General features: G+C 46.2%; 1 protein-coding gene across 2 annotated transcripts in view; it reads right to left on the reverse strand.

Annotated features, from left to right (window-relative positions):
- Positions 1 to 12,848, reverse strand: part of GNG12 (G protein subunit gamma 12) — a 47,837-nt gene that overhangs the window by 16,157 nt on the left and 18,832 nt on the right. Inside the window, exon 1 of one of the 2 annotated variants that reach the window (XM_038753277.1) lies at positions 2,995 to 3,055. The exons of the other annotated variant lie outside the window; for it this stretch is intronic. The gene's annotated coding sequence lies outside the window, so the exon portion shown is untranslated. Of the gene's footprint in view, positions 1 to 2,994; positions 3,056 to 12,848 lie in introns of those variants that run through there. 2 annotated transcript variants of the gene reach the window in all.

Here is a 12,848-nt window from a genome sequence, read left to right on the forward strand (position 1 = left end):
AGCCAGAATTAGAAACCATGACCTTCTGACTCCCAAGCCTGGGCTCTATTCTCTAGGCCACACTGTCAGTGCAGAAACCACAGGAAGAAGGAGCCGGGAGTAATTCTGGCCCCCAGCTGGAACCTCCTTGGACTAGGAAAGGGGCGACAAAGGAAAAGCAAACCACTAGGCTCCTGAGAGCGCATGCACGGTCAAGACCCCGGAAGGTGAGGAAGCAATGGAGGGAATCATGGGCCAACAGGAAATAACGGTGGTGCCACCCCCTTGCTCCCACATGGCAGCCCTGTACTGCGCTGTTTCCCAGGCCCTGTGGGGACCGGAGAAATAGCCAAGTGGCATCTCCGGGAAAGCATTTTAATGAGATGGAGGTGATGCCACTGCTCAGTTTATGGCTGCGGGGGATGGAGAGGGGAAGGGAAGGCCCCAATCCAGGGCTGGGGAAGACAGACGGCTCGCTTTCCAAAATAGTTCTCGCTCTGGAGCTTCCTTCTGAACCCCTCCCTGTCTCCTAAACCATGGGAAAAAGAGCCAAGCAAGGAGGAGCTGGCTACATGATGTTGCCCTTTTACTTGAAATTGGTTAGAAGCAAATCAGGTTGGACACAATCCCTGTCCCATGTGGGACTCGCAGTCTAAATCCCCAGTTTTACAGATGAGGTAACTGAGGCCCTGAGAAGTGAAGTGACTTGCCCAAGGTCACCCAGCAGACAAGTGGCGGAGCCAGGACCCACGTCCTCTGACTCCCAAGCCCACATTCTTGCCACTTAGCCATGCTGCTTCCTCTTGTGCTCACATGAGCACAAGTTTCTTGTCCTGCCCAAGTGCCCACACTCTGCCAAAGACAGAATCGGCTGGCATGGCAGGGCTCGTGGGAACAACACCTCAGAACAAGTAGCCTTACCCAGTCTCCCCGGCCAAATGCAGACAAAATTCAGAGGCCACATTCTCTGGCGAGTGGAGAGGTTTGTTTTTTTCTTTTTTTTTTTTTTTTTTAATGTGGGAAAGAGTCAGCCTCTCCCTCCGGGAGCCGAGGGAAACGGATGAAAAGACACATGTCTAATTTGTGGTAAATTCTCGCAGTTCCCCAGAAAATGCCCTGGCATGTAAGAAGACCTCTTTCCTGTTCTTGCCTCATGTGGTGAGTCACAGCTAGCTGCTTTTATACTATGAGCCAGCAAAATCAGATCTTTTTCACTCTGAGTGTGAAAGCCTAAACAGCCATCTTTTGCTTTGGGGACCAGATGTGGGGGCTTTTAATAATAATTAATAATAATTATGGTATTTTCTATGTGCTTACTATGTGCCAGGTACATACTAAGCACTGCGGTGGATACAAGCAAATTGGGTTGGACACAGTCCCTATCCCAAATGGGGTTCACAGTCTCAATCCCCATTTTACAGATGAGGTAACTGAGGCCCAGAGAAGTGAAGTGACTCACCCAAGGTCGCAGAGCAAACAGGTGGTGGGGCCAGGATTAGAACCCATGACTTTCTGGCTCCTAGGCCTGTGCTCTATCCACTACCCCACCCTGCTTCTTTTATTTTCTGATCATTAACTTGTGAGGAAGGAACACTAATCGATTATTAAGCATTGACTATGTATTGTTCCAAGTGCTTAGTACAGTGCCCTGCACAGCGTAAGTGCTCAATAAATACCACTGATCGAATGATTTGTGCAAGGACAGAAGAAACATTGTCAGGATATGGAAAAACAAAGTCTCAGACAAGGCCCCACCTCATCTAAAAACCAGGAGATCGGCACGGTGCTTTGCAATCCAAAAAGGGGCCACTCTGTTGGAACAGAAGATTCGCGAGGAACGTCTCCCCTTCTTACTGTTACATGGTATTCTCCCAAGTGCTTAGCACAGAGCTTTGCACACAGTAAGTGCTCAATAAATATGATTGAAAGAGTGAACATAGTGAATGCTTAATAAATACCATTGGTTGACCGATTGATGGATCGGGAAACAAGGACACAAAAGCCCAATCAGAACTAAGTGTCGTGAGCCACGGGTACATCAGTCCAGCCGAGAGCAGTCTGGGTGTGTGCCCAAGATGTGCAGAAGAGTAGATCCAGCTGGGGCATTTTCAGCACCAAACACAGAGATCACAGGTGAATTTTACCACTGGTACCACGAAACTGGGATACGGGATAATCAGATTGGACACAGTCCCTGACCCACTCAGGACTCACAGTCTTTAGAGGTGAGGAAAGAGGAGGCAACATCCCCATTTTATAGATGAGGAAACAGACCCAGAGAGGGTTTTTTTTTTTTTTTTAAACTGTCTTTGTTAAGCACTAACTATGTTCCAGGCATGTAGTGCTGGGGTAGATACAAGTTAATCAGGTTGGACACAGTCCCTGTCCTACATGGGACTCACAGTCTTAATCCCCAATTTACAGTTGAGAAAACCGAGGCCCAGAGAAGTGAAGTGACTTGGCCAAGGAGACAAGTGGCAGGCTGGGATTGGAACCCAGATCCTTTTGACTCCCAGGCCCATCAATCAATCAATTGTATTTCTTGAGCACTTACTGTGTGCAGAGCACTGTACTAAGCGCTTGGGAAGTACAAGTTGGCAACATAAGTTGGCCCATGCTCTATCCACTAGAGTAATAATAATAACAATAATGATGATGGTATTTGTTAAACACTTACTATGTGCCAAACACTGTTCTAAGCACCGGGGCGGTGTGACTTACGCAAGGTCTCCCTACAGGTGTAGGACTGGGCTGGGATCCGGCTCTCCAGAACCCCAAGCCAGGGGTCTTTCTACTTAGGCCATGTTAATCAATCAACCAGTGGCATTTATTAAGTACTCACTACATACAGAGCACTGAATTGAGTACTTGGATGAGAACAAAACACTAGAGTTGGTAGATACCTTCCCTGCCCACAGGAAGCTTACTGCCTAGAGTAAGAACTGAAAGAACAGAAACAGCAAACAAGAAATGGGTTGGCAGGGAAAGGTGCCTAGCCCAGTGAAAACCTTTCACCTGCTGAGGTGCTTCCTGCTGGGGTGAAGTCCGACGAGCTCGGTCCCCACAAAAAGAAATCTGTTAGCCCACAGTCTAAAGCATCCAGGAACAGGGGCTGGACTTCCTGTGGTGCAATTTATGTAAATGGACCTTGTGTCCTGGATTAGGGCCAGCTGCTTTGTATGGCAGGCATGTGTGAGTAATCTGATCGAAAGGGGGCAATTTGACTTTCCAGAACCTCAACTCACAATCTCTTGTGAGGCTTGCCACACCTTCTCCTCATCTTCCTCCTCAGGCAGCAGCTGTATTGCGTCCCTCTCTGTGGTAGTGAAGCCTTGTACTCCTTGGCATCAGATGATAACCTAGCAACAGTGCTTTGCACATAGTAAGCGCTTAATAAATGCCATCATTAAACTATGTCAGGGGACAGGCAGGCATCGTCGGATAGAGACTTTCAAACCTCAGGGTGGCACAATTAGTTACTCATTCTAGGGTTGGGCTGACAGTGGAACTTCACTCTCAGGACCTTGGGAGCCCAGGACACACAAAGAACACGTGTGCCAGGCTCATTATGCATTTTGATTTCTCCAGGTCATGCACGGGCTGAACACCTGTCCGACCTACAGGGGAGAATGCACAATAATGCCCCCCTTTTTACCTTGTCCTGCCTATCTCTAAACTCTTTAACGGCCGTCTCTCCCGCTGGATTCTATGCTGTGGGTTGGCAGATTTGGAGGTGGAGAGAGGTGCAGGTGGGGAAACAGCATGAAGAATGGGATGGGAGTGGGAGAGTTGACGTCACTAAGTCTCAGTGACGTCATCTGTAAAATAGGGATTAAAAGTGTGAGCCCCATGTGGGTCAGGGACTGTTTCCAACCTGATTAACTTGCATCTATTTCAAAACTTAGAACAGTGCTTGGCACATAGTAAAGTGCTTAACAAGTATCATAATTATTACTATTTATTATTATTAGAAAGATCCAAGGCTGCATTAGACTCAATGCCCATATAGTGGTTTCTTTCTAAGTTTGAACTGAAAAAGTTTCTTCAAGGGGCTGGTGTTATTATGGGCCTTTTCCCTGGTTGGGGAAAGCCTGCTGTGAAAATCCTCAAGAATGGAGTTCAGATTTAGAAACAATTTTCCAGAGGCCACCAAGCGCTCAACGCCCTTTAAAGCAGTCAGTCACCTTGCCTGTTCCTACCTCACCTCGCTGCTCTCCTACTCCAACCCAGCCTGCACACTTAGCTCCTCTGATAATAATCATAATCATAATAATGATGGCATTTATTAAATGCTTACTATGTGCAAAGCACTGTTCTAAGTGCTGGGGAGGTTACAAGGTGATCAGGTTGTCCCACGGGGGGCTCACAATCTTAATCCCCATTGTACAGATGAGGTCACTGAGAATTTAGGTCACTTGCCCAAAATCACACAGCTGACAGGTGGCAGAGCCGGGATTTGAACTCTTGACCTCTGACTCCAAAGCCTGTGCTCTTTCCACTGAGCCACGCTGCTTCTCTGTGCTTCTCTGCTGTCAACCTACTCACTGTACCTTGATCTCCTCTCTCACCACTGACCTCTCACCCACATCCTGCCTCTGGCCTCTTCATATCCGACAGACAATGACTCTCCCCACCTTCAAAGCAGTACTGAATGCATAACTCCTCCAAGAGGCCTTTCAATCAATCAATCAATCGCATTTACTGAGCACTTACTATGTACAGAGCACTGTACTAAGCGCTTGGGAAGTACAAGTTGGCAACATATAGAGACAGTCCCTACCCAACAGTGGGCTCACAGTCTAGAAGGGGGAGACAGAGAACAAAACAAAACATATAACAAAACAAAACCTTGGTCAGGCTTTCCTGACTAAGCCCTCCTTTCCTTTTCTCTCACTCCCTTCTGCATCACCCTTGCACTTGGCTTTGCTCCTGCTATTCATCCCTGCCTCAGCCCCACAGCGCTGATGTCCATACCTGTAATTTATTTTTATTTATATTAACGTCTGTCTCCCCCTGTAGACTGTAAGCTCGTTGTGGGCAAGGAACACATCTGCCAACTCTGTTACAGTGTACTCTCCCAAGCGCTTAGTACAGTGCTCTGCACACAGTAAGCATTCAATACAATTGATTGATTGATCAAGGAGCAATCATAAAAATGGTATCTCCTGAATGCCTGTTGGGCATATTGCACTGGACTGAGTGCTTGGGAAGTACCTGTATATATGTTTGTATGTATTTATTACTCTATTTATTTTACTTGTACATATCTATTCTATTTATTTTATTTGGTTAATATGTTTTGTTTTGTTCTCTGTCTCCCCCTTCTAGACTGTGAGCCCACTGTTGGATAGGGACTGTCTCTATATGTTGCCAACTTGTACTTCCCAAGTGCTTAGTACAGTGCTCTGCACACAGTAAGTGCTCAATAAATACGACTGATTGATTGATTCTAAACAAAGAAGGGACTACTTTTCCTCTCCACAGGGAAATGGCCTCCCTTCCCAACATTGTCCAATCTGGGGAGATTGGAGCCTGGTTCTCTGTCTGAAAGCTGGGAAGGGAGCCTGGGGTTTTCAGAGGAGATTTAATAATAATTATGGTATTTGTTAAGTGCTTACTATGTGCCAGGCACTGTACTAAGCGCTGGAGGTGGATACAAGCAAATCAGGTTGGACACAGTCCTTATGTCCATTTTACAGATGAGGTAACTGAGGAACCATGAAGTGACTTGTCCAAGTTTCCAAGTGACAGAGCCAGGATTAGAACCCAGGTCCTTCTGACTTCCAGGCTCTTGCTTGTATTCACTAGACCGCACTACTTTTTTAAAAAAAAATATGAGCAGGGCTGACTGAGGTGGGTTCAGGACTTGTGGCCCCTAACCCAGGGAATAATAATAATAATAATTGTGGTATTTGTTAAGCACTGACTATGTGCCAGGCACTGTATTAAGTACTGGGCACTGAGGTGGTTAGGATAAGTGGTGGTCTTAGCAATAGGCCTCTTGGACTTACATTCATTCAATTGTATTTACTGAGTGCTTACTGTAAACAAAGCACTGTATTAAGAGCTTGGGAAGTACAAGTTGGCAACATATAGATATGGTCCCTACCCAACAATGGGCTCACAGTCTAGAAGGGGGAGACAGACAACAAAACAAAACATGTAGACAGGTGTCAAGTCATCAGAATAAACAGAAATAAAGCCAGATGCACATCAACAAAATAAATAGAATAATAAATATGTACAAGTAAATTAAATAGAGTAATAAATCTGTACAAACATATATACAGGTGCTGTGGGGAGGGGAAGGAGGTAGGGTGGGGGGATGGGGAGGAAGAGAGGAAAAAGGGGGCTCAGTGTGGGAAGGCCTCTTGGAGGAGGTGAGTTCTCAGTAGGGCTTTGAAGGGAGGAAGAGAGCTGGCTTGGCAGATGTGCGGATGGAGGGCATTCCAGGCGAGGGGTCAACAGTGGGACAGGCAAGAACAACTTGTCATTGCAACTCACCAGGGGAGAAGGGAGAGTTAGGAGCTTCTTCCCGCTCTACTCCTCAGGGGATTACAACCCTGTGGGTAGTGACAGAGAGAAAACCAAGGGGCCCTAGGGTGAGCTACTCATTCATTCATTCATTCCTACTACCCACCCACCACACTGGAGACCAGAATCCCTTTCCCCCTACCCCAGCCAGGAGAACCTAATTTCATCAGGCCTGTCACAGGAAGGCCTTGCCCACATTTAAATAGCCAGTGAAAAGGCAGCGAGCCAATCAGAGCTACAGTACGGACCAAGAATCCACAACAGCTGCCTCCCATCACCTCCTCGCCGCCCCCCCCACCCCCAGCTCCCCCGAGGCCCCCTCCCCTGCCACTCTCCTTGTCACCTGTCTCCATAGCCCACCCACCCACACTGCCTGCTTAAAATGCTCAAAAAGCTGCTTTTGCTCCAATGGGTTTAAATCCTACTCCCTCCCACTTAGATTGTGAGCTCTAAGTGGGATAGAGATGGTGTCCAATCTGATAAACTACCCCAACACTTAGGCCTGTGCTTGACACAGAGTAAGTGCCTAACAAGTACCATAAAAAACAATGAGCAAAACCCAGAGAAATATCCCCAACCCTGACTTGCTCGCTTTTGTCTCAAATACAGAAGAAACTGGGTTCTAATCCTAAAGGCACATAATCTCCAAGAGGTCTTCCCTCACTAACCCCTCTTTTCCTTTTCTTCAGCTCCCTTTCTGTGTTGCCCTGACTTGCTCCCTTTATTCATCCTCCCACCCAGCCCCACAGAACTTATGTATCTATAATTTATTTATTTCTATTAACGTCTATCTCATCTAGACTATAAGCTCATTATATCTATATGTTGCCGACTTGTACTTCCCAAGCACTTAGTACTGTGCTCTGCACAAAGTAAAGCGCTCAATAAATACGATTGAATGAAGGAACTGTAGGCAGGGAATGTGTCTGTTTTACTGTTAAAGTGTACTTTCCCAAGTGCTTAGTACAGTTTTCTGTACACAGTAAGTGCTCAATAAATACGATCGAATGAATCAATTGACACTGTTCTTTCCGCTAGATCACCTTGCCTCGAATGTACATTCCCTTCCTCAGGTCTACAGCATTTAAAGTGAGAAAACTGCTCAGTATCTGCCCATCTTATAATTGAGGCTAGGTTAGGTCACCCCGAACCTTCTCTTCTCCGGCCCAAACAGTCCTGGTTCCTTTTGGTGGTCAAACACACTCCCCCGGCAAGGGACCACTTCCACCCGGGGAAGGGAGGCCTGGAGGAAGCCATCGATGCCATCCTAGCTGTCCCAGTGCTTCTGATTCTATCAGTCTGCAAAATTGTCGTCTGTCCGGTTGACCCACTGTCCGGTTGACCCACGGTAACGTCTCAGCAGAGGGGCCATCAGGGTTGGGGGTGGTGAGGGGAGCCTGAGGGTCACTTTTCTGTTGTTCCATTGTTTGTTGATCTCTGATTTTATGCCGATTCTCATGGGTGGGCCTCACCATGCTTCTTAAACTGTGGGCCGGAATGGATTTGTACGGCAGCAGCAGACAAAAGGACGCACTCAATGCCACTTATTTAAGTCAGGAGAATGGGATGTGATTGATCAATCAATCAATCGGTGGTATTTATTGAGCACTTACTGTGCTAGTCTGTGCTAGCCTCTAGGCAGTCAGTCAATCGCATTTATAGAGTGCTTACTGTGTGCAGAGAACTGAACTAGGCACTTGGAAGAGGACAATATAGCAATAAACAGACACATTCCCTGCCCACAATGAGCATGAAGTCTAAAGGGGGAGAAAGATATTAATAGAAATAAATAAATGACAGATATGCACACAAGTGCTGAGGGGCTGGGCGGGGGATGAATAAAGAGAGCAAGTCAGGGGTCGCAGAAGGGGGTGGGAGAAGAGAAAAGGAGGGCTTAGTCAGGGAATGGTATTGATTGATGGCTTACTATGTTCAGAGCCCTGTACTAAGTGCTAGAGCCAGTACAGCTTGTAAACTCCTTGCAGAATGAGATCACGTCTGCCTCCTCTATTGTGTTTCACTCTTCCAAACGTAAAGTATGGTGTTCTGCATACACTAAGCACTCAATAAATGCCATTGATTGATGGGTTGGTACTGTGACCAGAGCGCTGCACTAAGTGCTTGGGACAGTACAACACAATAGAGTTGGCAGGCATGATCCCTGCCATCAGTGAGCTTACAGTCTTGAGAATGCAGCAGGCTGCTAACTTGCCATGTGACCGTGGGCGAGTTGCTTAACTTTTCTGTACCTCAGTTTCCTTATCTGTAAAATGGGGATAACAATACCCCACCGTCTATCTCACAGGGTTGTCATGAGGGTCGACATGAACCCAATGCTTAGAACAGTGCTTGGCACATAGTAAGCACTTAACAAATGCCATAATTATTATTATTTAACTAAGTCATGTGAGAGTGCTAAGGGAATAAAAGCTCTATAGAAAATCAAGGTACCCCTCTGGACTGTAAGCTTGTTGTGGGTTTACCAACTCTCTTCTATTGTCTCTAGACTGTAAGCTCGTTGTGGGCAGTGAATGTATCTGTTTAATAATGATGGTACTTGTTAAGCGCTTACTATGTGCCAAGCACTGTTCTAAGCTCTGGGGCAGATACAAGGTTACCAGGTTTTTCCCACGTGGGGCTCACAGTCTTAATCCCTACTTTACAGATGAGGTAACTGAGGCACAGAGAAGTTAAGTGACTTGCCGAAAGTCACACAGCTGACAAGTGGCAGAGCCGGGTCTAAAACCCACGGCCTTTGACTTCCAAGCCCGTGCTCTTTCCACTAAACCACACTGCTTTACTGTTATATTGTACTCTCTCAAGCACTTAGTATAGTGCTTGGCACACAGTAAATGCTGAATAAGTAGGACTGAATGAATGAATACTCCCCAAGCACTCAGTACAGTGTTTGGCACACAGTAAGTGCTCAATAAATACAATTGAATGAATTAATACTCCTCCCAAGCGCTTAGTACAGTGCTCTTCATATGGTAAGAGGTCAAGAAATACCACCTATCCATTGGTCCTTTCTCATCTGGTGTCAGGAGATGGGAAAAAGGTTGAGTGGTGGGGAGGAAAGGAAGGGGACAGAATTCACTTTTTTTCTGGTAAGGGGCCAGACTTCCAGCTGAGGCCAGAGCTGATGGGATAATTCAAGGCTTGATGGGATAATTGAATCTCTCATAAACCCCCTGCTGAGAAAGGTGTAATTAACCCAGCTACTGTAAAAGTATAGGAGGACACCTCCCCTTGGTCCTGCTAATTAAAACAGAAAAAAAAGGTAATTGAGTACTCAAATCCACCAGAACGAAAGGGTGCATTCTGAAGAAACACCAAGAGCTAAGCCTGTCTGTTTACCCCTCACAGTTCTGGGTACGGTAGGGGAGGGGACTACTCCTCAGAAACAGGGGGTGTGTGGCGGGGAGAGAGAGATTCCTTGCTGGAAGAGAGAGATAATTTCTGGGAAGCTCACATCAAACAATGGCTTTAGTTTTTTAGGGGTTTTTTTGAAAGAGCAAATTCCACTGGCAAGCTTTATGGGCCCTTCTAAAAATAGATCTTGGCTAAATTTATGGCTATGTTTATTTACGTTTGGTGACATTCTGTATGTTCACCTGTAAGTTCCTCCAGTGAAAGGAATTTTATCTTGCTGTCACAGTCCTGAAACTCAGAGCCTGGGGAGGATGGGTCAGGGGAGCTCAAAGACCATAATTTGAACGTTATTCAAATACTTCTTAAAGTTCCTCCTCTTCTAATAAGCCTTCCCTGCATCCCATCCAATATCCCCAACTCATATAAAATGCATGCACCACCAATGACATTTCTGTGCTCATTTATCCTTTGCCTCAGGATGTAGGTATATAAGTGCATTTATCTTGAATGTTCTGTTTGTAAATATGTCTGTCTAAGCTTATTGTGGACAGGGAATGTGTCTACCAACTCTGTTATACTGTACCCTCCCAAGCATTTAATACACAATAAACGCTCAATAAATATGATTGACTGATTGGTCTAGCACCCTGGCTAGGGTGTTAAGCCTTTGTGAGCAGGGAATGTGTTGCTTCTTCCCTTGGCACTACCCAAATGCTTAATACAGTGCATTGCACCCAGGGTTTTTTTGTTATTTATGGAATTTGTTAAGCGCTATGTGCCAGCATTGTACTGAGAGCTGAGGTACATACAAAGTTGGACACAGTCCATGGCCCACAAGGGGCTCCCAATCTTAATCCCCATTTTACAGATGAGGTTACTGAGACCCAGAGTAGTGAAGTGGCTTGCCCAAGGCCACATAGCAGACAAGCAGCAGAGCTAGGATGAGAACCCAGGTCCTTTTTTAAAAAAATGGTACTTGAGTGCTGACTATGTGCCAGCTACTGTACTAATCTCTGAGGCAGATACAAGGTTTAACACAGTCCCTGTCCCACACGGGGCTCCCAGGCTTAATCCCTATTTTACAGATGAGGTCACTGAGACCCAGAGAAGTGAAGTGACTTGCCCAGGGTCACACAGCAGACAAGTGGTAGAGCTGGGATGAGAACCACAGCTTTTTTACTTCCAGACCCGGGCTCTAGCAAGCCCGTTGTGGTCAGGGAATATATCTGTTTATTGTAATACTGTACTCTCCCAAGCACTTAGTACAGTTCTCTGCACAAAGGAATAATAAATAATCAATAAATACGATTGACTGACTGACACTAGGCCATGCTGCTTCTTTACTAGACATTACCCACAAGCTCCTTAACCAATTGACTCCTTGTGCCTGAGAGGTGCTTTGATGGGGGCCTACATAACAGAAGGCCACATTAAGCATGTCTGGCAATCAGATGGGGCTCCTCAGGCTCTTCCCACTCTTTAGTGCTCAAAGAACATAATTAACCCCCTGCCGGGGATCAATTTCAAAGAAACTTCTTTGTTTCCCAATGGGAGACACCACCACAAGACGGAGCACAAACAGGAATTCTGGATGGTCAGCCCACAGTGAGCACTCAGTAAATATCCATCAATCAGTGGTTTTTATTGAGTGCTTACTGTGTATAGATCATCATCATCAATGGTATTTATCAAGTGCTTACTTTTTTCTTATGGCACTTGTTAAGTTTTTACTGTGTGCTAGACACTGGAATAAGCCCTGGGGGAGATACAAGCTAATTAGGACAGACACAGTCCATGTCCCACATGGGGCTCACAGTTTTAGTCCCTATTTCACAGATGAGGTAACTGAGGCCCAGAGAAGGGAAGTGACTTGCCCGAGATCACACAGCTAGAGAAGTGGCAGAGCTGGTATTAGAAGCCAGGTCCTTCGACTTCTAGGCCCATGTTCTATCCACTAGGGCATACTGTTTGCTGTGTCTAAGTGCTTGGGAGAATCAATCAATCAATCGTATTTATTGAGCACTTACTGTGTGCAGAGCACTGTACTAAGCGCTTGGGAAGTACAAGTTGGCAACATATAGAGACAGTTCCTACCCAACAGAATCCAATACAACAGAGTTGATAGATATGTTCCCTGCCCACAAAAGACTTAAAGTCTTGATAACTTACAGAGGGGCAGCAACACAGTGGTCCTCTGGTCTTGAGGAAGCCCCCGCTGATGGACAAATTCACCTCTTGGGGTACATGCACCTGAAGAGACCACGTGGAAGCCATGTACTTCCCAAGCACTTAGTACAGTGCTCTGCACACAATATGCACTCAATATGATTGAATGAATGAATGGTCTCAGCTGCGTTCTGTTCACACATGGGCTACTGGTTCCCGGGCACTGACAATACCCACTCCCCCTCTTATGGTATTTGTTAATAATAATTAATAATTGTGGTATCCGGTAAGTGCTCACTGTGTGCCAAGCACCGTGCTAAGTGCTGGGGTGCAGACAAGAAAATTGGGTTGAACACAGTCCCTGACCCACCTGGGGCTCACAGTCTTCATCCCCATTTCACAGAGGAGGGAACAGAGGGCCAGAGAAGTGGAGTGACTTGCCTAAGGTCACACAAGCAGACAAGTGGCACAGTGCTCTGCACACAGTAAGCACTCAGTAACTACGACTGAATGAACAGAACCCAGGGCCTTCTGACTCTCAGGCTGGTGCTCGATACACTAGGCTTCACTGCTTCTCACACTGCACCTTACCCTACCATCTAGCAGTCTGTGCTCCTGGCTACAGGGAGACTGGGCCAAAGAGTGTGGATGGTTTGGTGCAAATCATCACCCTCATGAACAGCAGCTGGTGGCTCAACAATATAATAATAATAATGGCATTTATTAAGCACTTACTATGTGCAAAGCACTGTTCTAAGCACTGGGGAGGTTACAAGATGATCAGGTTGTCCCTCAGG

The sequence above is a fragment of the Tachyglossus aculeatus genome, chromosome 10 (genome assembly GCF_015852505.1).
Source record: "Tachyglossus aculeatus isolate mTacAcu1 chromosome 10, mTacAcu1.pri, whole genome shotgun sequence".
NCBI classification, from domain to species: domain Eukaryota; kingdom Metazoa; phylum Chordata; class Mammalia; order Monotremata; family Tachyglossidae; genus Tachyglossus; species Tachyglossus aculeatus.